This window comes from Lissotriton vulgaris, chromosome 2_1 (assembly GCF_964263255.1).
Source record: "Lissotriton vulgaris chromosome 2_1, aLisVul1.2, whole genome shotgun sequence".
Taxonomy (NCBI): domain Eukaryota; kingdom Metazoa; phylum Chordata; class Amphibia; order Caudata; family Salamandridae; genus Lissotriton; species Lissotriton vulgaris.
Genome location: NC_141687.1, coordinates 616157249 through 616183022, shown reverse-complemented (window position 1 = coordinate 616183022; position 25774 = coordinate 616157249). Strand labels below are relative to the sequence as shown.

General features: G+C 49.8%; 1 protein-coding gene across 14 annotated transcripts in view; it reads left to right on the top strand.

The window, feature by feature from the left end:
• Positions 1-376: 376 nt before the first annotated feature.
• Positions 377-25774, top strand: part of LOC147730844 (myotubularin-related protein 9-like) — a 180369-nt gene continuing 154971 nt past the window's right edge. For 5 of the 14 annotated variants that reach the window (XM_086955687.1, XM_086955685.1, XM_086955690.1 and 2 more), the window contains exons 1-2: positions 377-462; positions 12616-12667. The gene's annotated coding sequence lies outside the window, so the exon portion shown is untranslated. Of the gene's footprint in view, positions 608-12615; positions 12668-16922; positions 17071-25774 lie in introns of those variants that run through there. The other 9 variants (XM_086955686.1, XM_086955689.1, XM_086955681.1 and 6 more) reach the window with 6 other exon arrangements.

Sequence of the window (25774 nt, the reverse complement as noted above, 5' to 3'; positions counted from 1 at the left end):
CCGGGCCTCTCAGATTAACAGGGAGCCCCTGCACTGGGCCTCTCAGAGTACAGGGACCCTCCGTCCCGGGCCTCTCAGATTAACAGGGAGCCCCTGCACTGGGCCTCTCAGATTACAGGGACCCCCTGTCCCGGGCCTCTCAGATTAACAGGGAGCCCCTGCACTGGGCCTCTCAGAGTACAGGGAGCCTCTGCACTGGGCCTCTCAGATTACAGGGAGCCCCTGTCCCGGGCCTCTCGGAGCTGCAAACACCAAATAGGAAGTGCACACTGACCACCCCCGCCCTTCTTCCGCTCAACTCTGTTTCCCCATCTCGGCTCTGCTGCCAGCATCCTGCTATCTGCGCACACCCCATGCTCGCAGCTGATTGGCTGCTAAGATCCAGATGTGGCCAGAGCCCAACCGCATCCTTCCAGCGCAGAGATCGAGGCTGGGCTGGGCTGAAGGACGACCCTTCCACAAGTGAGCAGAGCAGGAGAGGCGAGCGCCGCGCCTGTAGCGTGAAAGAAGTTTAGACTGTCTGTGTGTGAAGGAAGCTGACACTGTCGCTGTCCCGCTGCACTGTGTGTGAGAGACAGAGAAACGTACGGTACCGCTCTCGCTCTCGGTGAGAAACGTGAACGGCTGCTGCCTGTGCTGTGCACTTCGTGTGAGAGGGAAACTTGCAGTACGGTTGCCTGTCCCGCCCCGTACCTGCAGTGCTGCCTTACTATATCAACTGTTGTGTGTTTTGTGTGTCTGTAGGAAGCGTGTGGCTTTGCCTGCGCTCTATGGGAGGAAAGATTGAATTATTTTTTTTCAATCTTTTTTTCAGTTTCACTTTCATTAGCTTTTACTGTTTCTCAAATGCACTGCACCCAGTTTATCACCTTTTGTTACCTACCCACAATCCTTAGAAAACCCAATAATTTTTGGAACATGAATGTTCACAGGAAAAAATGCATTATTGCCGCCTCTGTTGTGCCCGTTACATGTGTGCAAGAAGCGTGCACTGCTTCTGTCCATGTCTGAGGAACGCGTGTCCTCCTGCTGTCGGCAGGGGGAGCTCGCCTCGCTTATTCCCACAGGCTGTACAGGTTCAGTATGTAAGAACCTGTCAGTGCCGCAGTTTGCGACACTGTGTTTGTGAGAGAAGCTTGCACTACTGACCGCCCGCTATTTGCGAGGGAAGCTTGCACTGCTCGTTTCGGGGGTGGGGTTATGCTACCTGGGACTTTAAGAAAGATTCTGGCACTGCCACTGACCTGGAATGTGCCTTTGAACCACGGGAAGTGGATGAGACTTTTCCAAGCATTCCACCCAGCACGTATTGTGGAGGTTTTCTCTTCTGTACCTGTACCCTGCACCCCTGAGGGAAGCTTGCTCTGTTCAATCCCGGAGTTGTACTGGTTCTCGTTGTATGAAGGAAGCTTGCACTGCTGCTGGCTGTGTAGTTCCTATTCTATGTCTGACCGAAACGTTTGCACCCCTGTTGCCTGTGGCGTTGCCTTGTTGTGCCGGTTCTGTTTCTCACTTGGTGCTTGTGCATGCGCGAAGCTTGCACTGCTGCTGCCTGTACTGTACCTGTTGTGTGGACTCCCACACCTGCACTTTGTGAGTGATACTGGCCCTGCTGCTGCCTGTACTGTACCTGTTGTGTGGGCTCCCACACCTGCACTTTGTGAGGGATACTGGCCCTGCTGCTGCCATTTGTTGCACCTTGTATTGGTCATTAGGGAAGTTTGCGTTGTTGCAGCCAGTGCATGATTATAGGAACTTTGCACCGCTTCCAACTGCACAATATATGATCGCAGTCGAGAAGGGAGGCTAGCCATGCCCTATCTCGCATTGGGAGAGAAGCTTGCACTGCCGTCACTAGTGTAGGGAGGGAAGCTTACACTGCCGTCACTAATGTAGGGAGAGAAGCTTGCACTGCCGTCACTAGTGTAGGGAGGGAAGCTTACACTGCCGTCACTAATGTAGGGAGAGAAGCTTGCACTGCCGTCACTAGTGTAGGGAGGGAAGCTCGCAATGGTGTCACTAGTGTAGGGAGGGAAGCTTACACTGCCGTCACTCGTGTAGGGAGAGAGAAGCTTGCCTTGCCGTCACTCATGTAGGGAGAGAAGCTTACACTGCCGTCACTAGTGTAGGGAGAGAAGCTTGCACTGCCATCACTCATGTAGGGAGAGAAGCTAACACTGCCGTCACTAGTGTAGGGAGGGAAGCTCGCACTGGTGTCACTAGTGTAGGGAGGGAAGCTTACACTGCCGTCACTCGTGTAGGGAGAGAGAAGCTTGCCTTGCAGTCACTCATGTAGGTAGAGAAGCTTACACTGCCGTCACTAGTGTAGGGAGAGAAGCTTACACTGCCATCACTCATGTAGGGAGAGAAGCTTACACTGCTGTCGCTAGTGTAAGGAAGGAAGCTTGCACTGGTGTCCCTAGTGTAGGGAGGGAAGCTTACACTGCCATCACTCGTGGAGGGAGAGAGAAGCTTGCCTTGCCGTCACTCATGTAGGGAGAGAAGCTTACACTGCCGTCACTAGTGTAGGGAGAGAAGCTTACACTGCCATCACTCATGTAGGGAGAGAAGCTAGCACTGCCATCACTCATGTAGGGAGAGAAGCTAACACTGCCGTCACTAGTGTAGGGAGAGAAGCTTACACTGCCATCACTCATGTAGGGAGAGAAGCTTACACTGCTGTCACTAGTGTAAGGAAGGAAGCTTGCACTGGTGTCACTAGTGTAGGGAGGGAAGCTTACACTGCCGTCACTCGTGTAGGGAGAGAAAAGCTTGCCTTGCCGTCACTCATGTAGGGAGAGAAGCTTACACTGCCGTCACTAGTGTAGGGAGAGAAGCTTACACTGCCATCACTCATGTAGGGAGAGAAGCTTACACTGCTGTCACTAGTGTAAGGAAGGAAGCTCGCACTGGTGTCACTAGTGTAGGGAGGGAAGCTTACACTGCCGTCACTCGTGTAGGGAGAGATAAGCTTGCCTTGCCGTCACTCATGTAGGTAGAGAAGCTTACACTGCCGTCACTAGTGTAGGGAGAGAAGCTTACACTGCCATCACTCATGTAGGGAGAGAAGATTACACTGCTGTCACTAGTGTAAGGAAGGAAGCTTGCACTGGTGTCACTAGTGTAGAGAGGGAAGCTTACACTGCCGTCACTCGTGTAGGGAGAGAGAAGCTTGCCTTGCCGTCACTCATGTAGGTAGAGAAGCTTACACTGCCGTCACTAGTGTAGGGAGAGAAGCTTACACTGCTGTCACTAGTGTAAGGAAGGAAGCTCGCACTGGTGTCACTAGTGTAAGGAAGGAAGCTTGCACTGGTGTCACTCATGTAGGGAGAGAAGCTTACACTGCCGTCACTAGTGTAGGGAGAGAAGCTTACACTGCCATCACTCATGTAGGGGGACAAGCTTACACTGCTGTCACTAGTGTAAGGAAGGGAGCTTGCACTGGTGTCACTAGTGTAGAGAGGGAAGCTTACACTGCCATCACTCGTGGAGGGAGAGAGAAGCTTGCCTTGCCGTCACTCATGTAGGGAGAGAAGCTTACACTGCCTTCACTAGTGTAGGGAGAGAAGCTTGCACTGCCATCACTCATGTAGGGAGAGAAGCTTACACTGCCATCACTCATGTAGGGAGAGAAGCTTGCACTGCTGTCACTAGTGTAGGGAGAGAAGCTTACACTGCCATCACTCATGTAGGGAGAGAAGCTTACACTGCCATCACTCATGTAGGGAGAGAAGCTTACACTGCTGTCACTAGTGTAAGGAAGGAAGCTTGCACTGGTGTCACTAGTGTCGGGAGGGAAGCTTACACTGCCATCACTCGTGGAGGGAGAGAGAAGCTTGCCTTGCTGTCACTCATGTAGGGAGAGAAGCTTACACTGCCGTCACTAGTGTAGGGAGAGAAGCTTACACTGCTCTCACTCGTGTTGGGAGAGAAGCTTACACTGTCATCACTAGTGTAGGGAGGGAAGCTCGCATTGCCGTCACTCATGTAGGGAGTGAAGCTTACACTGCTGTCACTCGTGTAGGGAGAGAGAAACGTGCACTGCCGTCACTTGTGTAGGGAGAGAAGCATACACTGCCATCACTAGTGTAGGGAGAGAAGCTTACACTGCCGTCACTCGTGTAGGGATAGAGAAGCTTGCACTGCCGTCACTCGTGTAGGGAGAGAAGCTTACACTGCCGTCACTAGTGTAGGGAGGGAAGCTCGCACTGCCAACACTCATTTAGGGAGAGAGAAGCTTGCACTGCTGTCACTCATGTAGGGAGAGAAGCTTACACTGCCGTCACTAGTGTAGGGAGGGAAGCTCACACTACTGTGACTCGTGTAGGGAGAGTCACTCATGTAGGGAGAGAAGCTAACACTGCCGTCACTAGTGTAGGGAGGGAAGCTCGCACTGGTGTCACTAGTGTAGGGAGGGAAGCTTACACTGCCGTCACTCGTGTAGGGAGAGAGAAGCTTGCCTTGCAGTCACTCATGTAGGTAGAGAAGCTTACACTGCCGTCACTAGTGTAGGGAGAGAAGCTTACACTGCCATCACTCATGTAGGGAGAGAAGCTTACACTGCTGTCACTAGTGTAAGGAAGGAAGCTTGCACTGGTGTCCCTAGTGTAGGGAGGGAAGCTTACACTGCCATCACTTGTGGAGGGAGAGAGAAGCTTGCCTTGCCGTCACTCATGTGGTGAGAGAAGCTTACACTGCCGTCACCAGTGTAGGGAGAGAAGCTTACACTGCCATCACTCATGTAGGGAGAGAAGCTAGCACTGCCATCACTCATGTAGGGAGAGAAGCTAACACTGCCGTCACTAGTGTAGGGAGAGAAGCTTACACTGCCATCACTCATGTAGGGAGAGAAGCTTACACTGCTGTCACTAGTGTAAGGAAGGAAGCTTGCACTGGTGTCACTAGTGTAGGGAGGGAAGCTTACACTGCCGTCACTCGTGTAGGGAGAGAGAAGCTTGCCTTGCCGTCACTCATGTAGGGAGAGAAGCTTGCACTGCCGTCACTAGTGTAGGGAGAGAAGCTTACACTGCCATCACTCATGTAGGGAGAGAAGCTTACACTGCTGTCACTAGTGTAAGGAAGGAAGCTCGCACTGGTGTCACTAGTGTAGGGAGGGAAGCTTACACTGCCGTCACTCGTGTAGGGAGAGATAAGCTTGCCTTGCCGTCACTCATGTAGGTAGAGAAGCTTACACTGCCGTCACTAGTGTAGGGAGAGAAGCTTACACTGCCATCACTCATGTAGGGAGAAAAGCTTACACTGCTGTCACTAGTGTAAGGAAGGAAGCTTGCACTGGTGTCACTAGTGTAGAGAGGGAAGCTTACACTGCCGTCACTCGTGTAGGGAGAGAGAAGCTTGCCTTGCCGTCACTCATGTAGGGAGTGAAGCTTACACTGCCGTCACTAGTGTAGGGAGAGAAGCTTACACTGCCATCACTCATGTAGGGAGACAAGCTTACACTGCTGTCACTAGTGTAAGGAAAGAAGCTTGCACTGGTGTCACTAGTGTAGAGAGGGAAGCTTACACTGCCATCACTCGTGGAGGGAGAGAGAAGCTTGCCTTGCCGTCACTCATGTAGGGAGAGAAGCTTACACTGCCGTCACTAGTGTAGGGAGAGAAGCTTACACTGCCATCACTCATGTAGGGAGAGAAGCTTACACTGCCATCACTCATGTAGGGAGAGAAGCTTACACTGCTGTCACTAGTGTAAGGAAGGAAGCTTGCACTGGTGTCACTAGTGTAGGGAGGGAAGCTTACACTGCCATCACTCGTGGAGGGAGAGAGAAGCTTGCCTTGCCGTCACTCATGTAGGGAGAGAAGCTTACACTGCCGTCACTAGTGCAGGGAGAGAAGCTTACACTGCTCTCACTCGTGTTGGGAGAGAAGCTTACACTGTCATCACTAGTGTAGGGAGGGAAGCTCGCATTGCCGTCACTCATGTAGGGAGTGAAGCTTACACTGCTGTCACTCGTGTAGGGAGAGAGAAACATGCACTGCCGTCACTTGTGTAGGGAGAGAAGCATACACTGCCATCACTAGTGTAGGGAGAGAAGCTTACACTGCCGTCACTCGTGTAGGGATAGAGAAGCTTGCACTGCCGTCACTCGTGTAGGGAGAGAAGCTTACACTGCCGTCACTAGTGTAGGGAGGGAAGCTCGCACTGCCAACACTCATTTAGGGAGAGAGAAGCTTGCACTGCTGTCACTCATGTAGGGAGAGAAGCTTACACTGCCGTCACTAGTGTAGGGAGGGAAGCTCACACTACTGTGACTCGTGTAGGGAGAGTCACTTGTGTAGGGAGAGAGAAGCTTGCACTGCCGTCACTAGTGTAGGGAGGAAAGCTTGCATTGTCGTATCTAAAGCAGGGCAGCTCAAACTTCAGCTCTGGGCGCACTGTGCCCACTGTGTATGAGGGAAGCTTGCACGTCCACTGTGGCCATTGTGCCTCAAGGAACCTTGCACTACCACTCTTGGCTCTCTGTTCTCACTGCATATGAGGGAAGCTTGCACTTCTGCTGTTGGCACTGTGCCTCACTGTGTCCGAGGCAAGCTTGCACTAACACTCTGGCTCATTGCACTAAAGCTGTGGACATTGTGCCTCTCTATGTCTGAGGGATCTTTGCACTTCCACTCTGGCTCACTGCTTATGAGGGAAGCTTGCACTCCCACTGTGGACACTGTGCCTCACTTCCGCTCTGGGCGCTCTGCGCTCTCTTCGTATGAAGAAAACTTGCATTTCCGCTCTGGGCACTGTGCCTCGCTGTGTGTGGGGGAAGTTCCCGCTTCTATTGTCTATGATGTACACTTTTTTGTGAGTGATGAACACGTGCAATGCTGCAGAATTTGAGGGAGGGCACGCTGAACTGCCAACTTAAGAGATTCCTTTCAGTATCTTTAGTTCAGCCTCACAAGGTTTCCCCGCTAACAGTCGCATGTACCCTGCGAATCACAGCTTCTGACTCGGGAGGTCACTTTGTACGCGAGCAGTGTACTTATATTTATGTTTTTTAGGTCTCCCCTAACCAGCGCTTGCGCAGTTTCTTCAAAACATGCTGAATTCAGGATATGAGCATTAAGCTCTGCCCATGTTCCGCCCATCTTTACAATTGGCTCTTCTTCCTGTCCTCAGTGAATTGTTGCTTTTGATTTGTCAATAGGCTTAGTAGTCCCTCCTTAGTACTTCCCTCTCTCCTGTTGTTATCTCCCTTAAGGACCGCCCCTCTTACATGTGTCCTTACTCTGTAGCTTTCATTACCAGTTAGGGAGAACTATTTTCTTAATTAATGTCTTGCAGAAGCAGGCATGACAAGCTGTGCGAGCACATAGAAATGACGGCCCCTTCTTGTATATCCAGCCCAAAACAGCGCTACCTCTTTAAAGCCACTGCGCTCTCAGTAACTTTTAAAAACATTTCAGGTGATCATTTCTCTTTCAGTGGGGCACTCATCTAAAGGTCATCGAACTATTCGGTAACTTTTTTTTAAACATTTCGGGCGAGCATTTCTCTCTCAGCGTGGCACCGACTCATTACACCAAGCTTCATCGCACTTCCCTCAAGAATTGCTACCTCTTGTCATCAGATGCCCCATGCAGTGCATTATGCACATAACTTTTATATACACTGGTGCTGTGTTTCATGTTTGAGCACGGCGCCTGCTTTTATGTTTCTTGTAGTACTTGCAAAGTTTTGCTCCCAGGAGGAGGGGCATGGCGCTTCAGGTCAACACCATGCTCACGTGCAGTAACAGCAAGCAAGGGTAGTCCGTCTTCTTAGTCTATCTACCAGTCCTCCCAGATCAGTCGTGCTTGGAACAGTAACTGAAGCTATGGCTTTGCAGAGGCCCCGGCTAAGCCTTGGGGAACCAGGCGGGGTCCGCATGACTCCAGCGCCTTTCATTGAGGCCAACACAACATCTTCTGCAGCTTATCTTCCTATTGCCGTTTAAACCCTAGCGCTTATGGCCCCTGCTGATGTAATCTTGCAGAGTGCGTGCTTCTCTGGCTGCTGTTCTGGTGTGTGTTATATGGAAACATGCTCTAATCATGATCCATCATCCACGGGCTCCCAGCTAGTAAATGACCCCCTGGGAGGTTCACATTTGGAACATACACTTGCATTTCACACTCCTCATCAAGAGCTAGTGTAATCGCTGAATGCCAACACAAATATTGTCCACTTAAATTACCAGTAGGTATTCATTCACAAATACACCTTCTGCCAGGGCTTTAGGTGGGATGAAAAAACTGGGGAGGGGGGGAGCTCTCAAAGAGGCGTGGCCAATGTGATGCTTAAAAACACGAAAGCTAAAAATCTGTGCTTAGTATGCATAGTGTGCCGTCCGACTTGCATTTGTTGCTGTATGCTGTTTCTGTCATTGCATCCAGATATATGATACAAGTAACATTGCGCCTACAAGAAGTCAGGACTACTGGCATTGTCAATGGCTGTTAGTTGCATAAGATAAATAAGCAGTAACTATGGCTTGTATATAATATTGAAAAAGCTTCCACTGGTGACACCCTGACAATGTTCCTGCTCCTGAGTTTCAAAAAGAGAAGGGAAATCCAGAGAGAAAATGACTCTTTAAAGGATTTCCCTTCCCCTACAATGCTCACCTGGCGTGACGTCATGCCGTAACTTCTACTCTAGTGAGATGTGAGCATGCGCACATCGATGTGCCTGCTGTTACTGCAGTCCGTAAAAAAACGGACCGCCTGTGCCAGGGCACAAAACGGAGCCTGCTAGAGACCCGTTTCGAGGCCTTTAAAAAGCTGCCGGTGCTCAGCACCGGTGAAACCCGGACTACTTAAAGCCCTACCCTCTGCACCTCTGATTATGTCACATGCTACCAGTTCTGTTTTTTCCCGCTAATCTCGCTCAGCATTCGGAAATTTGTGAGCTCATGGGGGAAGAGCGATACTACAACTCCCAGAATGCATGGCGCTGGTTCCTCTACCTGGATTAGTGCAGGATGTGTGATACATGGCATTAGGTAACTTGGTAGCACTGCCCATACACTTTTGCCTGTGTTCAGCAATTGTACTTTTTAAACACCTATTACTTTGTTAAAACATCTCAATGTTTCGTCCTTTACATGTTCCCTCAAAGTCTTATGATGTGGGAGTAGTGTGTTATCGTGTGCTCGTTCATTTTATCTGCTTTTTGGAAGTCACCTTGTAATGCTTCTTACCGTGGTACGCACTTGCACGAAGTAAGGCTTTACAGCAGCAATTGCAAATGGCATCAGATTTCTTATCACCAGTGAGCCGAGGGCTGGCCATGCGCCAGCAGCTTTCTTTTCAGCGTTGCAAGGTTTCTTAGTTTAGTCTGCACAGTGCCTATGTTAACATTAAGAATACAAGGGACAGGTGTCCGACGAGCATTCTGGAGTACCCCAAGCGTGTGTACCGCAATGCCAAATTGTAATTTATACAATGCATGGTGTTACATAAATCATACTTAACCCCAAAACGAATTCATTGCATGATTCCCGACGCACAACATCACTGCCCATGTTGTAGGTCCGAAGAGGCGGGCTTTACCCATATGCTGTGGACTTGCTCTCGTTTGCGTGTCTATTGGGAGGGGGTCCGAACTTCACTTGGGGAGATCTCACATTTACCACTTACGGACAATATACTCGAGTGTCTGTTGGGTCTCCGCAGGCGCACAAGAGCCTTGAAAGTTCAACTGCGATTTCTTTACCTTTTTGGCCATACGAGCGATCACCATGAGATTGAAATCCCCCAGATGCCCTACTCTAGTCGTGTGGCAGGACGAGATGCTGCTGTGGTGCGATGCTGAGAGCGCAGCACTCAGACGCGAAGAGGCTCGCGGGCTACACAAGCACCTCAACTCAATGGAGTGGGACCATATGCTGGAAGGTTTTAAAGCACTAGATCTTCACCCCATGCATATCACCCCTATACCATGAGTTATCCAACTGAACGCTGCCCTTGATCCCCAGGGCTAGTAAAGGTCAGAATCCCCATTGTAACTGCTCACTAGGAGTGACTAGCAGCAAGTATTATATGCACAACACACACTAGGTTGTATGGCACATAGGAACCGACAGGCCAGGCGGGAGGGTGTGACTATTAAAGGGGTTGGTTAAGTTTATAGTTTGTATTATGCCACACGGAATTTGTATCTTATGTCTGCACTTATATCTTTTACTTGTCTTGTTATAGCCACAAGCTTGTCCTATTTATTTCGACATATATAGGAAGATCTTTCGTCTCCATGAAGGAAATCTGTGTTACGATTCAAAAACAGAAATACCATACTAGATTTGTTATGACAACTTGAAATTACTATGCGATGCTTAATGAAGTCTGTTTTAAAAGTCCTTATGCCTCACGCTGCTCTTCTCCTCGACACTCTCCATCCTTGTGCCTCACACTGTTCTCTTCACTCTCCTTCCTTGTGCCTCATACTGCTCTCCTCTTCACTCTCCTTCCTTGTCCCTCACACTGCCTCCAGGCCCATAGGAATGAATGGGAATTACCGAATCGGTAAAATGGGGAACTCATTTAAGGGTGGCAGGGTGTCACATTGACACCCTGTTGCACCCCTGAATAGTGCATGGGTGCACACGTGGCAGACATACATGCCCTAAGAGAATGTATGTCTGCCACATCGCACTGTTGTAAAAGCAAAATAATTGCTTTGCAAAGGTTTTTGATATTTACCACCAACTTGTAGTTGGTGGTTAATACCGAATCTATACCTATGCAATGCACTCATTTGAGTGCTCCCTACATTGCAAATTCAGTAATTTACCGATTCAGCATTTTAAGGAATCAGTAATTTACCAATTCCTTAAAATACTGAATCGGTAAATTACCGAATTTGTAATTGAGGCCACCTACATCTCAGTAGCCTAATACCAGTCGGTAACGGCCGAAATTCGAAAATTTCGGCCGTTACCGACCGGTTTTTGGCGACATACATCTGGCCCTTAGTAACTTTCCTGGACACTCTGCAGATATTTTCCTGTGTAATATGACAGAATTGTAATATGCTCAGACGTTATAGGAGCACTTTTACTGATACTGTGATAATTGTCTCATGTCATCGTAAAGGAACGTCTATTGTATTGGCTGCTTATATGTTCATGTAACATTTGTTGTTTATATGTGCATGTAATGCTTGTTTAACCTGCACCCCCCATGCTCCTTCTGCTTCCGGCGCGAACCCCTATGTTCTTCTATATTCTCTGTACTGCCTATTTGCACATAAGTTACTTGCTGTGAAGTGCTCTGAGACCCTCGGGTCCAGCTAGCGCTATATAAAACTCCTAAAATAAAATAAAATAAACAAATAAAAATAAATAATATATATTCAATATTCTTTGCGCTATAGAGCTAGGATATGTGGAAGCTTCCCCGAAACATCTACAAAGCTGTTTACTATACTAACATCATATTCAGAAAATAGCATCAACGTATTGTGTGCAGGTAAATGAAGCATGAACAGAGCAGTAACTAAATAAATGTGCTTAAACTGCATTATTTGCTACCAATTTGCTAAGCCTTCCTTTGGTGGAAGGATGGTGAAATATCTTGTAAAAGATTTTTTTTCAAGACTACTTAGGTTGACAAAACTGGCCCAGAGTGTTTGGAGTGTACGATTTGCCCGACATTGTGATGTGAAATAGAGTCTGGTGTTTCACTTTGCACGGGGTTTACTGGCCTAATGTGTATTAAAATAGATTGTCATCCACTGTGCTAAAATTCCTTGAGAGCCCCAAAATCATGTTATGCCGAGAATAATGTTACTGACCCTGTGTGCTTTAAAAAGCACTATTTGCCACATGTAGTTGCAAAGAATGACTCGGTGTTACATGCACTACATCGGAAAAGCAAAGGGAGCCCCCACAAGTAATTTTGATTCGGCTCTTATGATGTCTCTGTCTCCATTAATCTATGGTTTCGCCACCCCCCCCCCCCCCCCCCCCCAGAAGTTTGAGTCTAGTTGCACCCCAGCTGGGTCCTGTTCTGAAAATTTAGGAGCAATTCCCAGAATATATCATAATGAAACTGGTTTGTTGTTCGATTCACTGAGTGTCGGTGTGGGTGGGGGTATTATTCCAAAGTCTATGTGATCTTTCTGTATGCTTGGAAATTCGAATCCTAGCCACGTATATTTTTCTCGTGACCCATTAGGTGCTGGTGCTTTGATTCTAAACTCGCTGTTTCTTAAGATCCCCAGTTCCCATGCTTTCGGGACGTCTATCTTGTAGCCCAGACAGCAATTGAAGTGCATTAAAAAAGAATAGGAAATGTGGAGTATAACGGGATTGGAGTCAGTAAACATGGGGGGTGGGTAAAAAACGTAGCTAAAACTAAACAAAATAGTGGCTTCCTCGTCCCTGTCCTAGGCATCTCACCTCTACTGTAGCCGCCTAGTTCTGGTGTCCCATAACCATTCTGTGGCCCAGCAACCTCTTCATCTTCTGCTTAATAACTGTCCGTCCTCTGCAATTCCCAGCCTACTCATCGATAAAGCCCACTTTTAGCCATCCCTCATTTATGCTTCCCTGCCTCTCTTTCTCTCTTTTTTTCTTTTCTGTCCATGTTGCTCTTTCACTGTTGTTGTTCTTTTGTTTTCAGGTCTTCTGCCATATCACCTGTGAGTCAGTGTGCTGTGGTGATTCTCTGCAAGGTAAGTGTACAATGATACATGGCCCCTCTGCGTCTCCAAACTCAGCACTCTCCTGCACCATAAGCCCTTTGTACCCAGTGGCGACTGCTGCTTAATGAGGGTGGCGGGGAGAAAAAGAAATCCACTTACCTGCAGGCCGGCCGTCACCTCGCAGTCCTCTTCGGTCGTCGACACGCAGGAAGCAGGAATCACACAGGCTCCCGCCAAGCACCTCGCTGTTGTCAGCTGCGTCATGACTGGTCTGAGCGCCGTGGTTCAGCGCTCAGACAGGGACTATGAACCTGTACATGTTCTCCACCTAGGATGTGCAAAACAGCCGGTGGAGAACATGCAAAATGTACATGACTGTTTGGCTGGCCCAAGATGGCCGGCCAAACCGTCATGCGCACCAAACCGTCATGCGCGCTTAAGTGCTCACCACTCTTCCCACTGGCCCCTGCTCTGGCCAGCTCATCCACACTCCGCCGGCACCTAAGCCAGTACAGAAAAATTGAATGATAATAACATTGTGCTATTAATATTTTATTTTTCCTTCTTGAACTGCTCACAGAGCATTGGGGGCGACGCTCCTCCGCCTCAGCAGAGGAGCCGCCACTGTTGGTTCTATGTGCCATAGGCCCAAGATCACCAGAACATTAACAAATGGTCCCCAGTATTTCGGGTCTTTGCTACCGAGGCCATGTTTCCCTCTTCTTTTCCATTTACTCCAATGTAAGGTAGATCATAGCTCCCTTATACCTAGTGCTGGGAAACTGAGGGATCTACCCTGATCACAGAATCCATCTGGCTATGGAAGCTATTATTAAGCCGGATCGAAAATCTAGGCAGGCCCCAGTGAAATTTGTTTAGTCCCAGTGGCAAATTAGCAAAACCAGAAGGCGTTCAGCAGCGCTGGCACTGGGTGAGGGAAATCTATTTTCAGTTCCAGCTGGGCTCAATACAAATGCCTCACTTAAAGCCATTTAGCACTCATTTGTTTCGAGTCCCATCCCGGCTGGCAGCTATCTGGAAGTAACACTTTGATGCCAAGGTTTTTGGCATTTCCAAGCCTGCTGGGAAAGAAATATGCATCTGTTTCTAGAATGCACACAGATCTCTCCAGCAACTCTACTATCAGAATTATCACGCTGGTGATATTATACCCTGAAGCTTGCCGGGTACACAAAGATCACTGCAGCAGGCGCGACAACCCAATAAGATATTCTAAAATTTAGCCTAAGTATGAGAAGAGGTTTAAAAAAAAAAGACTACATTGACAGCCCCTGCCCCTCATGACTCCACTGCATTATGCTTCCAACCCTTGCCCCCAATTTGTGGGATCCCAGAATAAATTTTTTCCCATTCCCAGCACTGCGTGTACCTTATTAACCCTAGATGTTGTACCTCAAGGTTTGGCTCCCATGTACACCTGCTGTTGCTTCCCTCTACCCCAGACTGTGGCACTCCTGCATCATAGGGTGTTACTCCTTTCCAAGGTATCCTTTGGTTCCCTGTGCCCTCCATCGCCCTCATTTGCTCCATTGTTAACACCAGTCAGTCTTGTAATCTAGGCCTTCATTCCCCTTTATGCAAGGCGGTGCCCCCTCCACGTAGTCCAGGCCTTGGTACCCTGCACCGTTGATAGAGGATCCCTTGTACCCTAGTCCGTAGTACCCTGTACCCCAGACAACAGATCCCTTCATCCCAGGACACGTTTCCCTGTATCCCTCTCTGTTTACCACTGTACCCAAGACAGTAGATTCCACGTTTCTCCTGCGGTGGTTTGTGGTTCTTCAGAGTTTGAGTTTGGACCCACTGCCTGTATTCCATGCCGGGTTCCCTCGACCCAGAAATGTTTTAAGGGATGGGAAAAGTGGGCACTGGCCCAGGCCCCCCCCTGATTGAACCAGCTCTGTTCTGCGGAGAATCTTAACCCGATGACCTTGAATAATTCCTAAAGAGGTTGTTTTAAAAGCCGCTTTCCTTTAATTTATTTCTAATGCGGGTGATGTGTGGCGGTCTAGTACAGACATGTTGTAGAGAAATATTGTGTTTAATATTTCATACAACATCCATACAAAAAGTTTCTTTTGCATCAAAACAGGACCTCACATATGAGAAATGGGAGGGGGCCACATAGATTATTTGCAATAATATTAGTGAGCTGCTGCTGTGTTAAAAAAATTGAAGACACACCACTATCCATCCCTGGGACCTGGAACAAGTGTGCCTGCCCACTGTCAGTGACGTGGCCAAGGAGGTCATGAAAGACCTGAAAATGGATTGTAAATTCAAAGCTGTCGAATAGGGGCCCCCAAAATCCTTAAGATGTCCCTGCCTGGACCCCAGATGGTGGACTCCTTATGTTGCACGCCGTATTTCATTGTAGCATTGACACTGAATATTATGTCCGAGGTCGAGATTGTATTGTACTGTATGGGAAAACTTTTAAAGTGCAGCTGCCACCCAATGGGTATCCTGGCGCTAGGATTACCAAAAAAGACACTGTGTGTCACTGAATTGAAGGTAACTAGGAATTAATCTCTAGGAAAGAGTCTAGTTTTCAACTCCCTCCTGAATTGTGCTAGAGTATTCATTTGTCTCAGCTCAATTGGTAAGGAGTTCCAAAGACGAGTTGCGGCAAAACTAAAAGACCTACCGCCCAGTCGGGTTCTATTGATGCGGGGGTTACATACCAGATTGGCTGAGGAAGAACGTAGACTTCTAACTGGGCAATACCATTGAAATTTCCTCTCTAGGGGTTTAGGCCCCATCTTGTGTATTGGTCTATAGACGATTCATAGTGCCTTAAATTGGACTCTCTGCGCTGTAGGTAGCCAATGAAGATCTTTTAAGGCAAGTGAGGCTGATGCACTGTGTGATGCCCCAGTCGCGGGATCACCTGCGTCATAGATTGTTGTTCGCACTCCACAGACAGTGCTATCCCTCGACCTCAAGCACTGGCATCTTATACCCCATGAAGAGGATTCCCTCTATCTCGGGCCGTGGTGCCCTGTACCTCACAATGGATCGCATGTACCACAGGCCATGGTTTTGTGTAGTACAGACTAGGGCTTGTAGCCTGTCCCAGGGCTAGAGATGACACGTCACTCAGATGGTGTGTTAGACTGGGCCCTGTCCCCTGCGGCCTCTTCTTGGGGTGACCAACCGTCCGTAAATTTCACAGACCGTCCGTCATTTTAGTATGATGTCTGTAAGGCGTCCTTAATTTGGGGATCTCAAATTACGGACGCCCTACAGACATCGAACTAAAATCGAAAAAGGAAATTTAGTAAGGAATGCTGTTTCCCATGCGAGAGGCCCGTGAGTTTAAAAGATTTCACTCAGGCCTCTTGCTCTTATCTTTTAATCTGTAGACTGAGGCTGCCTGCATGAGCCCCTCCCAAACCTCGCACAGATTGTGGAGTGGCCCATTGTCATTCTGAGACTGCAGCTGATTAGCTCTTTAGAATGACAATGGGCCCAATTGTAGTGACAGCATGTGGTGTGGTGTGCCTTCTCCTGCATGGGACTAGTGCAAAGCATTCTGCTTTTGTTTTGGCGCCTTGCTGAAGAAAATAAAAAGAAAATAACAGCGTTTTCACTATACATTTAAAAGACAGATTTCAACATACAAATAAAAAAATACTATTTATTAATGTTTATTGTTACTAGCACAAATCTTGATAGCAGAAAGGGCCTGATGTCGCTTTGCAAAGCTGCGTGCATACTGAACAACTGTGAAGTGCACGATTGACTCAATCTTATATAAACTTATTTTGAATTGTATTTATTTTGGTTGTCTATTTACTTATATATTATTGTGCCACCTCCTCTAATAGGTCTGTAAAACTTATGTTTTGTCCCAAAATTTTGTCCTGAATTTTGACCTCCTGTCCTGAATTTTTGTCCTGAATTTTGACACTTTGTCCTGAATTTTTACACTGACCGTCCTGAATTTGCACCCATGCCAGTTGGTAACCCTACCTCCTCTACGGTACCCAAGACCGGGGCTCCCTCCGTACCCTCCCTTGGCCCCAGGCACCTCATGCTAGGTCTGTGCTCAGGTGACACCTCCATAGTGTGTAGTCCCTGCGCCCTGCAGTCCCCCTGTCTGCTGCGGCCTCTTACCCTTTACCTCTTCCTGTGCCTCCCCGCCCACTACCAAAGGCTGGTGTCACGTTCTTGCCGCTGTCAGGTAGTGTTTGTCCCTGAGCCCTGTGTCTCCGCCTCTGCTGGCTGCCGCTGCCGCCGGCGGCCTCCCCTGCTGGCGGATATCCTGCTCCGGGAGCCGTCGACCTGCTGCACAGGAGGGAGGCCGGCGGTGGCTGCCAGGTGGCCGTCACTGAATAAACTCCAGCCCCAGACGGGGGTCTGCTGCCCGCCTGCACCTGGAGGGGCACCGAGGAGCCTGCCACACCCAGGTACATACTCAACCGCACACTCGCCCCTCAGCCCCTACGCACGCTGTCTGGTCACAGCACCACGTGGCACCATTGCATTCAAATACAGCGGAGCACGGTGAAGAAACGAGCAGGAGCCAGGCTGGTTGAAGCAATCGCACACGCTTATGCGAAGCAAGCATCTTCAAAGCCAATAGGCCTGGCTTAGAACTGGAAGTTCTGATGCTTCTGTCAGCCTACGCATTCAGTCACTCATCCTCAGTGCACTCACTAAATCATTCTTGCATCCGCCCATTGGCATATCCGTGCATTCTTCCCCTCACTCATGCAAAATAGCACGCGCACAATATTTCCCCGGCAATCACTGAAGACGCGCTTTCAGACATCAGCACAATCTGCTGGCTTTGCTGCGTGCCTGTGAGCAGTGTACCGTGTACGGGTGCTGTCAGTACTGTGTGTCAGTACTGTGTGTCTTCTAGTCTGAACAGTGTGAGGGTGCTGTCAGTACTGTGTGTCTTCTAGTCTGTTTACAGTGTGAGGGTGCTGTCAGTACTGTGTGTCTTCTAGTCTGTTTACAGTGTGAGGGTGCTGTCAGTACTGTGTGACTGCTAGTCTGTGAGGGTTCTGGGACTGCTGCTGGAAAAGCCAGACTGCTACTGCGTGCAGGGGGAGTACGAATGGTTCTGGTAGTGTGTGACTGCTAGTCTGTGATGATTGTAAGAGTGAAGTCTGTTATGTGAGACTGCTACTTTAAGAGGGATGCTGTTAGTAGTGCGAAATTGCTTGTGTGAGTGCTATCGGCAGAGTGTGTGACCACTACTCTGTGATGTGTGTGACTGTGCTTTTGGTAACGGCTGCTATGCTGATGGTGGTGAAAGACTGCCCCTCGTGTGAGACTGCTGTGATGTGACTGGTGAAGAATTCCTCCAGTAGTGTTTGACAGTTACTCTGTGTGCGAGTGCTTCTGGCAGTATGTGTCTGCTAGTCTGTGAGGGGTGTGAAGGGTGTGAGCGTGCTTCTGTCAGTCTGTGACTGCTAGTCTGTCAGGGGTGTGAGCATGCTTCTCGTAGTATGTGTCTGCTAGTCTGTGAGGGGTGTGAAGGGTGTGAGCAATTCTGTCAGTCTGTGACTGCTAGTCTGTCAGGGGGTGTGAGCATGCTTGTGGTAGTATGTGTCTGCTAGTCTGTGAGGGGTGTGAAGGGTGTGAGCGTGCTTCTGTCAGTCTGTGACTGCTAGTCTGTAAGGGGTGTGAGCGTGCTTCTGGTAGTCTGTGACTGCTGGTCTGTGAGGGGTGTGAGCGTGCTTCTGGCAGTCTGTGACTGCTAGTCTGTAAGGGGTGTGAGCGTACTTCTGGCAGTCTGTGACTGCTAGTCTGTCAGGGGTGTGAAGGGTGTGAGCGTGCTTCTGTCAGTCTGTGACTGCTAGTCTGTCAGGGGTGTGAGCATGCTTGTGGTAGTATGTGTCTGCTAGTCTGTGAGGGCTGTGAGCGTGCTTCTGGCAGTATGTGTCTGCTAGTCTGTCAGGGGTGTGAGCGTGCTTCTGGCAGTATGTGTCTGCTAGTCTGTGAGGGGTGTGAAGGGTGTGAGCGTTCTTCTGTCAGTCTGTGACTGCTAGTCTGTCAGGGGTGTGAGCGTGCTCCTGGCAGTATGTGTTTGCTAGTCTGTCAGGCAGTGGCGGCTGGTGGAATTTGAAACTGATGGGGCGTATGCAGCGCTGTCCCAAGCGTAGTGTCCCCTGTGATGTGTGGTACTAATACATTATTGCAAACTACCCCCTTTTTTTGGAAGAAACCGATCGGTCACATGATGTTTAACTTGCTTCTAACTTGTTATAGTATTGGCAAGACGGAAGTAATGAAACTAACTGGTCAATGTAGTGATCTGTCCAGGATCACAGATTCTGCTTAAACTGTAAGCATCGGATTAGGTGCTGAGGTATTTGCGGCTGTGCCGACTTGAAGCCAGCGGGTTGAAATAGGTGGCCAGGTACAATTGTGAAGCTTGAGTGGATAGTTTCAGGTCTGTGGTGCCGGTGAGCAGCGTCCACCTATGTTTTTTTGCTCAACCCCCCACACCTCACCCTTCCTGGATTCCTCTGCAGCTGTCACTGTCCTGCCCGCCCTTGTTTAAAGCCCCGGAGCAAAACCGTTTTGCTTTGCACTTAAGGGCCTGTCACATACTTGCACCGACAACTCTCACTTCTTCCCCCCCTTTGATTTAAGGACCAGGGATGTTCTAACCCTCTTGTCGCCGGCACTGTCTGCTTGCAATGTGCGTTGTGCTGCAGGGAGGTAGTGAATGGCTGTTTATGTAGCTAGCTCTGCTTCCTAGACTGGATCGCATCTAAGCGCTTACAAGCAAATGGAAAAGTCAAAAGTATGAATTTAAATGAAATAGGAACGGGTAATAAAAAAAAATAAACTCACCGTCCGGAGAGACTCTTTCCCGACTCCCGCCTTCCTCTTTTCAAGTCCTGCAGCACGTCATCACAGGAAGGCGGCGCAGCAGGCAGCCTCCCTCCCACCACCACGTTTTTGATTGGGGCGGCCGGCTGCCCCAGGCCACGTCATTTTCTCTCTGTATGCTGCTGCAGCAGCATACAGAGAGAAAAGGGAGACTGAGTGTGTGGTGTTACGCGAGGGCAGGGGGGGAGTGGCTTGGGGGAGTGGCTTTCCCACTGTAGTTAATACTGTCTGTTTGGGCGGCCTCAGGCAGCCCAAACAATCAGTATTAACAACAGTGGGCAAGCCACTCCCCCAAGCCACTCCCCCCTGCCCTCGAGTAACACACCGCCCACTCTGACTCTAAACCAGGAAGGAAGTTCTGCTTTCAGTTTCTCGCCGTGCGAGAATGCAGAAACAAATCACAAATGGTAGTTATATTAAGGCAATAACTACCATTTGTTTCTGCCTTCTCGCACGGTGAGAAAGCAGGGGGGGCGGCGCCCAAACGCCCCCATGCAGGAACCGCCACTGCTGTCAGGGTTGTGACCATGCGTCTTGTAGTCTGTGTTTGCTAGTCTGTGAGGGGTGTGAGCATGCTTCTGGTAGTCTATGACTGCTAGTCTGTAAGGGGTGTGAGCGTGCTTCTGGCAGTCTGTGACTGCTAGTCTGTAAGGGGTGTGAGCGTGCTTCTGGCAGTATGTGTCTGCTAGTCTGTCACAGGTGTGAGCATGCTTCTGGCAGTATGTGTCTGCTAGTCTGTGAGGGGTGTGAAGGGTGTGAGCGTGCTTCTGTCAGTCTGTGACTGCTAGTCCGTCAGGGGTGTGAGCATGCTTGTGGTAGTATGTGTCTGCTAGTCTGTGAGGGCTGTGAGCGTGCTTCTAGCAGTATGTGTCTGCTAGTCTGTCAGGGGTGTGAGCATGCTTCTCGTAGTATGTGTCTGCTAGTCTGTGAGGAGTGTGAAGGGCTTGAGCATGCTTCTGTCAGTCTGTGACTGCTAGTCTGTCAGGGGTGTGAGCATGCTTGTGGTAGTATGTGTCTGCTAGTCTGTGAGGGCTGTGAGCGTGCTTCTGGCAGTATGTGTCTGCTAGTCTGTCAGGGGTGTGAGCATGCTTCTCGTAGTATGTGTATGCTAGTCTGTGAGGGGTGTGAAGGGTGTGAGCGTGCTTCTGTCAGTCTGTGACTGCTAGTCTGTCAGGGGTGTGAGCATGCTTGTGGTAGTATGTGTCTGCTAGTCTGTGAGGGCTGTGAGCGTGCTTCTGGTAGTATGTGTCTGCTAGTCTGTCAGGGGTGTGAGCATGCTTCTCGTAGTATGTGTCTGCTAGTCTGTGAGGGGTGTGAAGGGTGTGAGCGTGCTTCTGTCAGTCTGTGATTGCTAGTCTGTCAGGGGGTGTGAGCATGCTTGTGGTAGTATGTGTCTGCTAGTCTGTGAGGGGTGTGAAGGGTGTGAGCGTGCTTCTGTCAGTCTGTGACTGCTAGTCTGTAAGGGGTGTGAGCGTGCTTCTGGCAGTCTGTGACTGCTAGTCTGTGAGGGGTGTGAGTGTGCTTCTGGCAGTCTGTGACTGCTAGTCTGTAAGGGGTGTGAGCGTACTTCTGGCAGTCTGTGACTGCTAGTCTGTCAGGGGTGTGAGCATGCTTCTGGCAGTATGTGTCTGCTAGTCTGTGAGGGGTGTGAAGGGTGTGAGCGTGATTCTGTCAGTCTGTGACTGCTAGTCTGTCAGGGGTGTGAGCATGCTTGTGGTAGTATGTGTCTGCTAGTCTGTGAGGGCTGTGAGCGTGCTTCTGGCAGTATGTGTCTGCTAGTCTGTCAGGGGTGTGAGCATGCTTCTGGCAGTATGTGTCTGCTAGTCTGTGAGGGGTGTGAAGGGTGTGAGCGTGCTTCTGTCAGTCTGTGACTGCTAGTCTGTCAGGGGTGTGAGCGTGCTCCTGGCAGTATGTGTTTGCTAGTCTGTCAGGGTTGTGACCATGCGTCTTGTAGTCTGTGTTTGCTAGTCTGTGAGGGGTGTGAGCATGCTTCTGGTAGTCTATGACTGCTAGTCTGTAAGGGGTGTGAGCGTGCTTCTGGCAGTCTGTGACTGCTAGTCTGTAAGGGGTGTGAGCGTGCTTCTGGCAGTATGTGTCTGCTAGTCTGTCACAGGTGTGAGCATGCTTCTGGCAGTATGTGTCTGCTAGTCTGTGAGGGGTGTGAAGGGTGTGAGCGTGCTTCTGTCAGTCTGTGACTGCTAGTCTGTCAGGGGTGTGAGCATGCGTGTGGTAGTATGTGTCTGCTAGTCTGTGAGGGCTGTGAGCGTGCTTCTAGCAGTATGTGTCTGCTAGTCTGTCAGGGGTGTGAGCATGCTTCTCGTAGTATGTGTCTGCTAGTCTGTGAGGGGTGTGAAGGGTGTGAGCGTGCTTCTGTCAGTCTGTGACTGCTAGTCTGTCAGGGGTGTGAGCATGCTTGTGGTAGTATGTGTCTGCTAGTCTCTTAGGGCTGTGAGCGTGCTTCTGGCAGTTTGTGTCTGCTAGTCTGTCAGGGGTGTGAGCATGCTTCTCGTAGTATGTGTCTGCTAGTCTGTGAGGGGTGTGAAGGGTGTGAGCGTGCTTCTGTCAGTCTGTGACTGCTAGTCTGTCAGGGGTGTGAGCATGCTTGTGGTAGTATGTGTCTGCTAGTCTGTGAGGGCTGTGAGCGTGCTACTGGCAGTATGTGTCTGCTAGTCTGTCAGGGGTGTGAGCATGCTTCTCGTAGTATGTGTCTGCTAGTCTGTGAGGGGTGTGAAGGGTGTGAGCGTGCTTCTGTCAGTCTGTGACTGCTAGTCTGTCAGGGGGTGTGAGCATGCTTGTGGTAGTATGTGTCTGCTAGTCTGTGAGGGCTGTGAGCGTGCTTCTGGCAGTATGTGTCTGCTAGTCTGTCAGGGGTGTGAGCATGCTTCTGGCAGTATGTGTCTGCTAGTCTGTGAGGGGTGTGAAGGGTGTGAGCGTGCTTCTGTCAGTCTGTGACTGCTAGTCTGTCAGTGGTGTGAGCATGCTTGTGGTAGTATGTGTCTGCTAGTCTGTGAGGGCTGTGAGCGTGCTTCTGGCAGTATGTGTCTGCTAGTCTGTCAGGGGTGTTATCATGCTTCTCGTAGTATGTGTCTGCTAGTCTGTGAGGGGTGTGAAGGGTGTGAGCGTGCTTCTGTCAGTCTGTGACTGCTAGTCTGTCAGGGGTGTGAGCATGCTTGTGGTAGTATGTGTCTGCTAGTCTGTGAGGGCTGTGAACGTGCTTCTGGCAGTATGTGTCTGCTAGTCTGTCAGGGGTGTGAGCATGCTTCTCGTAGTATGTGTCTGCTAGTTTGTGAGGGGTGTGAAGGGTGGGAGCGTGCTTCTGTCAGTCTGTGACTGCTAGTCTGTCACAGGTGTGAGCTTGCTTCTGGCAGTATGTGTCTCGTAGTCTGTGAGGGGAGTGAGCATGCTTCTGTCAGTCTGTGACTGCTAGTCTGTCACAGGTGTGAGCTTGCTTCTGGCAGTGTGTGTCTGCTAGTCTGTGAGGGGAGTGAGCGTTCTTCTGGTACTCTGTGTGTGGTGTAAGCGTGCTTCTGGCAGTCTGTGAGGGGTGTGAGCGTACTTCTGGCAGTCTGTGAGTGCTAGTTTGTGAAGGGTGCAAGCCTGCCTCTGGTAGTGTGTGACTACTAGTCTGTGAGGGGTGAGTGCGCTTCTGGCAGTCTGTGACTGCTAAACTGTGAGGGGTGTGAGCGTGCTTCTGGCAGTCTGTGAGTGCTAGTTTGTGAAGGGTGCGAGCATGCCTCTGGTAGTCTGTGACTGCTAATCTGTGAGGGGTGTGAGTGCGCTTCTGGTAGTCTGTGAGGGATGTGAGTGTGCTTTTGGAAATATTTGTCTGCTAGTCTGTGGCTGCTAGTCTGTGAGGGGTGTTAGCGTGCTTCTGGCAGTATGTGTCTGCTAGTCTGCGAGGGGTGTGAGCATGCTTCTGTCAGTCTGTGAGTACTAGTCTGTGAGGGCTGTGAGCGTGCTCCTGGCAGTATGTGTTTGCTAGTCTGTCAGGGTTGTGACCATGCGTCTTGTAGTCTGTGTCTGCTAGTCTGTGAGGGGTGTGAGCATGCTTCTGGTAGTCTATGACTGCTAGTCTGTAAGGGGTGTGAGCGTGCTTCTGGCAGTCTGTGACTGCTAGTCTGTGAGGGGTGTGAGTGTGCTTCTGGCAGTCTGTGACTGCTAGTCTGTAAGGGATGTGAGCGCGCTTCTGGCAGTCTGTGACTGCTAGTCTGTCAGGGGTGTGAGCATGCTTCTGGCAGTATGTGTCTGCTAGTCTGTGAGGGGTGTGAAGGGTGTGAGCGTGCTTCTGTCAGTCTGTGACTGCTAGTCTGTCAGGGGTGTGAGCATGCTTGTGGTAGTATGTGTCTGCTAGTCTGTGAGGGCTGTGATCATGCTTCTGGCAGTATGTGTCTGCTAGTCTGTCAGGGGTGTGAGCATGCTTCTCGTAGTATGTGTCTGCTAGTCTGTGAGGGGTGTGAAGGGTGGGAGCGTGCTTCTGTCAGTCTGTGACTGCTAGTCTGTCACAGGTGTGAGCTTGCTTCTGGCAGTATGTGTCTCGTAGTCTGTGAGGGGAGTGAGCATGCTTCTGGCAGTCTGTGTGGGGTGTGAGCGTGCTTCTGGCAGTATGTGTCTGCTAGTCTGTGAGGGGAGTGAGCGTTCTTCTGGTACTCTGTGTGTGGTGTGAGCGTACTTCTGGTAGTCTGTGAGGGGTGTGAGCGTACTTCTGGCAGTCTGTGAGTGCTAGTTTGTGAAGGGTGCGAGCCTGCCTCTGGTAGTGTGTGACTACTAGTCTGTGAGGGGTGAGTGCGCTTCTGGCAGTCTGTGACTGCTAATCTGTGAGGGGTGTGAGCGTGCTTCTGGCAGTCTGTGAGGGGTGTGAGCGTGCTTCTGGCAGTCTGTGAGTGCTAGTTTGTGACGGGTGCGAGCATGCCTCTGGTAGTCTGTGACTGCTAATCTGTGAGGGGTGTTAGCGTGCTTCTGGCAGTATGTGTCTGCTAGTCTGCGAGGGGTGTGAGCATGCTTCTGTCAGTCTGTGAGTACTAGTCTGTGAGGGCTGTGAGCGTGCTCCTGGCAGTATGTGTTTGCTAGTCTGTCAGGGTTGGGACCATGCGTCTTGTAGTCTGTGTCTGCTAGTCTGTGAGGGGTGTGAGCATGCTTCTGGTAGTCTAAGACTGCTAGTCTGTAAGGGGTGTGAGCGTGCTTCTGGCAGTCTGTGACTGCTAGTCTGTAAGGGGTGTGAGTGTGCTTCTAGTAATCTGTGACTGCTAGTCTGTAAGGGCTGTGAGCGTGCTTCTGACAGTCTGTGAGTGTGCTTCTAGTAATCTGTGACTGCTAGTCTGTAAGGGGTGTGAGCGTGCTTCTGGCAGTCTGTGAGTGTGCTTCTAGTAATCTGTGACTGCTAGTCTGTAAGGGGTGTGCGCGTGCCTCTGACAGTCTGTGAGTGTGTTTCTAGTAGTCTGTGACTGCTAGTCTGTAAGGGGTGTGAGCGTGCTTCTGAAAGTCTGTGAGTGTGCTTCTAGTAATCTGTGTCTGCTAGTCTGTGAGGGGTGTGAGCGTGCTTCTGGTAGTCTGTGAGTGCGCCTCTAGTAATCTGTGACTGCCATTCTGTCAGGGGTGTGAGCGTGATTCTGGCAGTCTGTGAGTGTGCTCAGTGCTTTAAATGGGGAAAAATAAGTGCAGGTACTCATTAAAATGACCTAGAGGTGTGGCAAGTGGGCGGGGCTATGGGCGAGGCTAAGGTAAAATTATGATGATACATATTGACTTCTATACTGGTTGCAGCACATATTAATACACAACAGAAATGCATTTATATTAACAAAACAGGTTAAATCATTACACAAAGTGAAAGGCAAACAGGGTAATATGTTAAAAATGACCTTGTTTTGTAATATTTGCAACTTTTTAATGTCATATTGTTATTTGTTGTTGTTTGAGACCATGCTATATATCCTCAAGTGTGCATAGACGCAAAGAAATAAGCAGAGGTACAGAAAAGCGGCTGAGCTAAGGACTACAGAAGCACCTTGGCTGTCAGAGAGAGCTTCTTCTCGGACAGCCTGGTGCTCCCCAGCACTAGCAGCCAATGAGCTTACCTTTTATGAGTACTGGTACTCTCCTACGTAGTGGCGAAGGGTCAGTATTGCAGTGATAAAAATAAGAAGTACCAGCACTCAGAACCTGTGAGTACCGGCCCATTTAAAGCACTGCTTCAGCCCTTTGCCCTAAGGCCAGGCTCTTCCTATCTCCTTCTGGTTCTACTCTCCTTTCACGATTAACCTC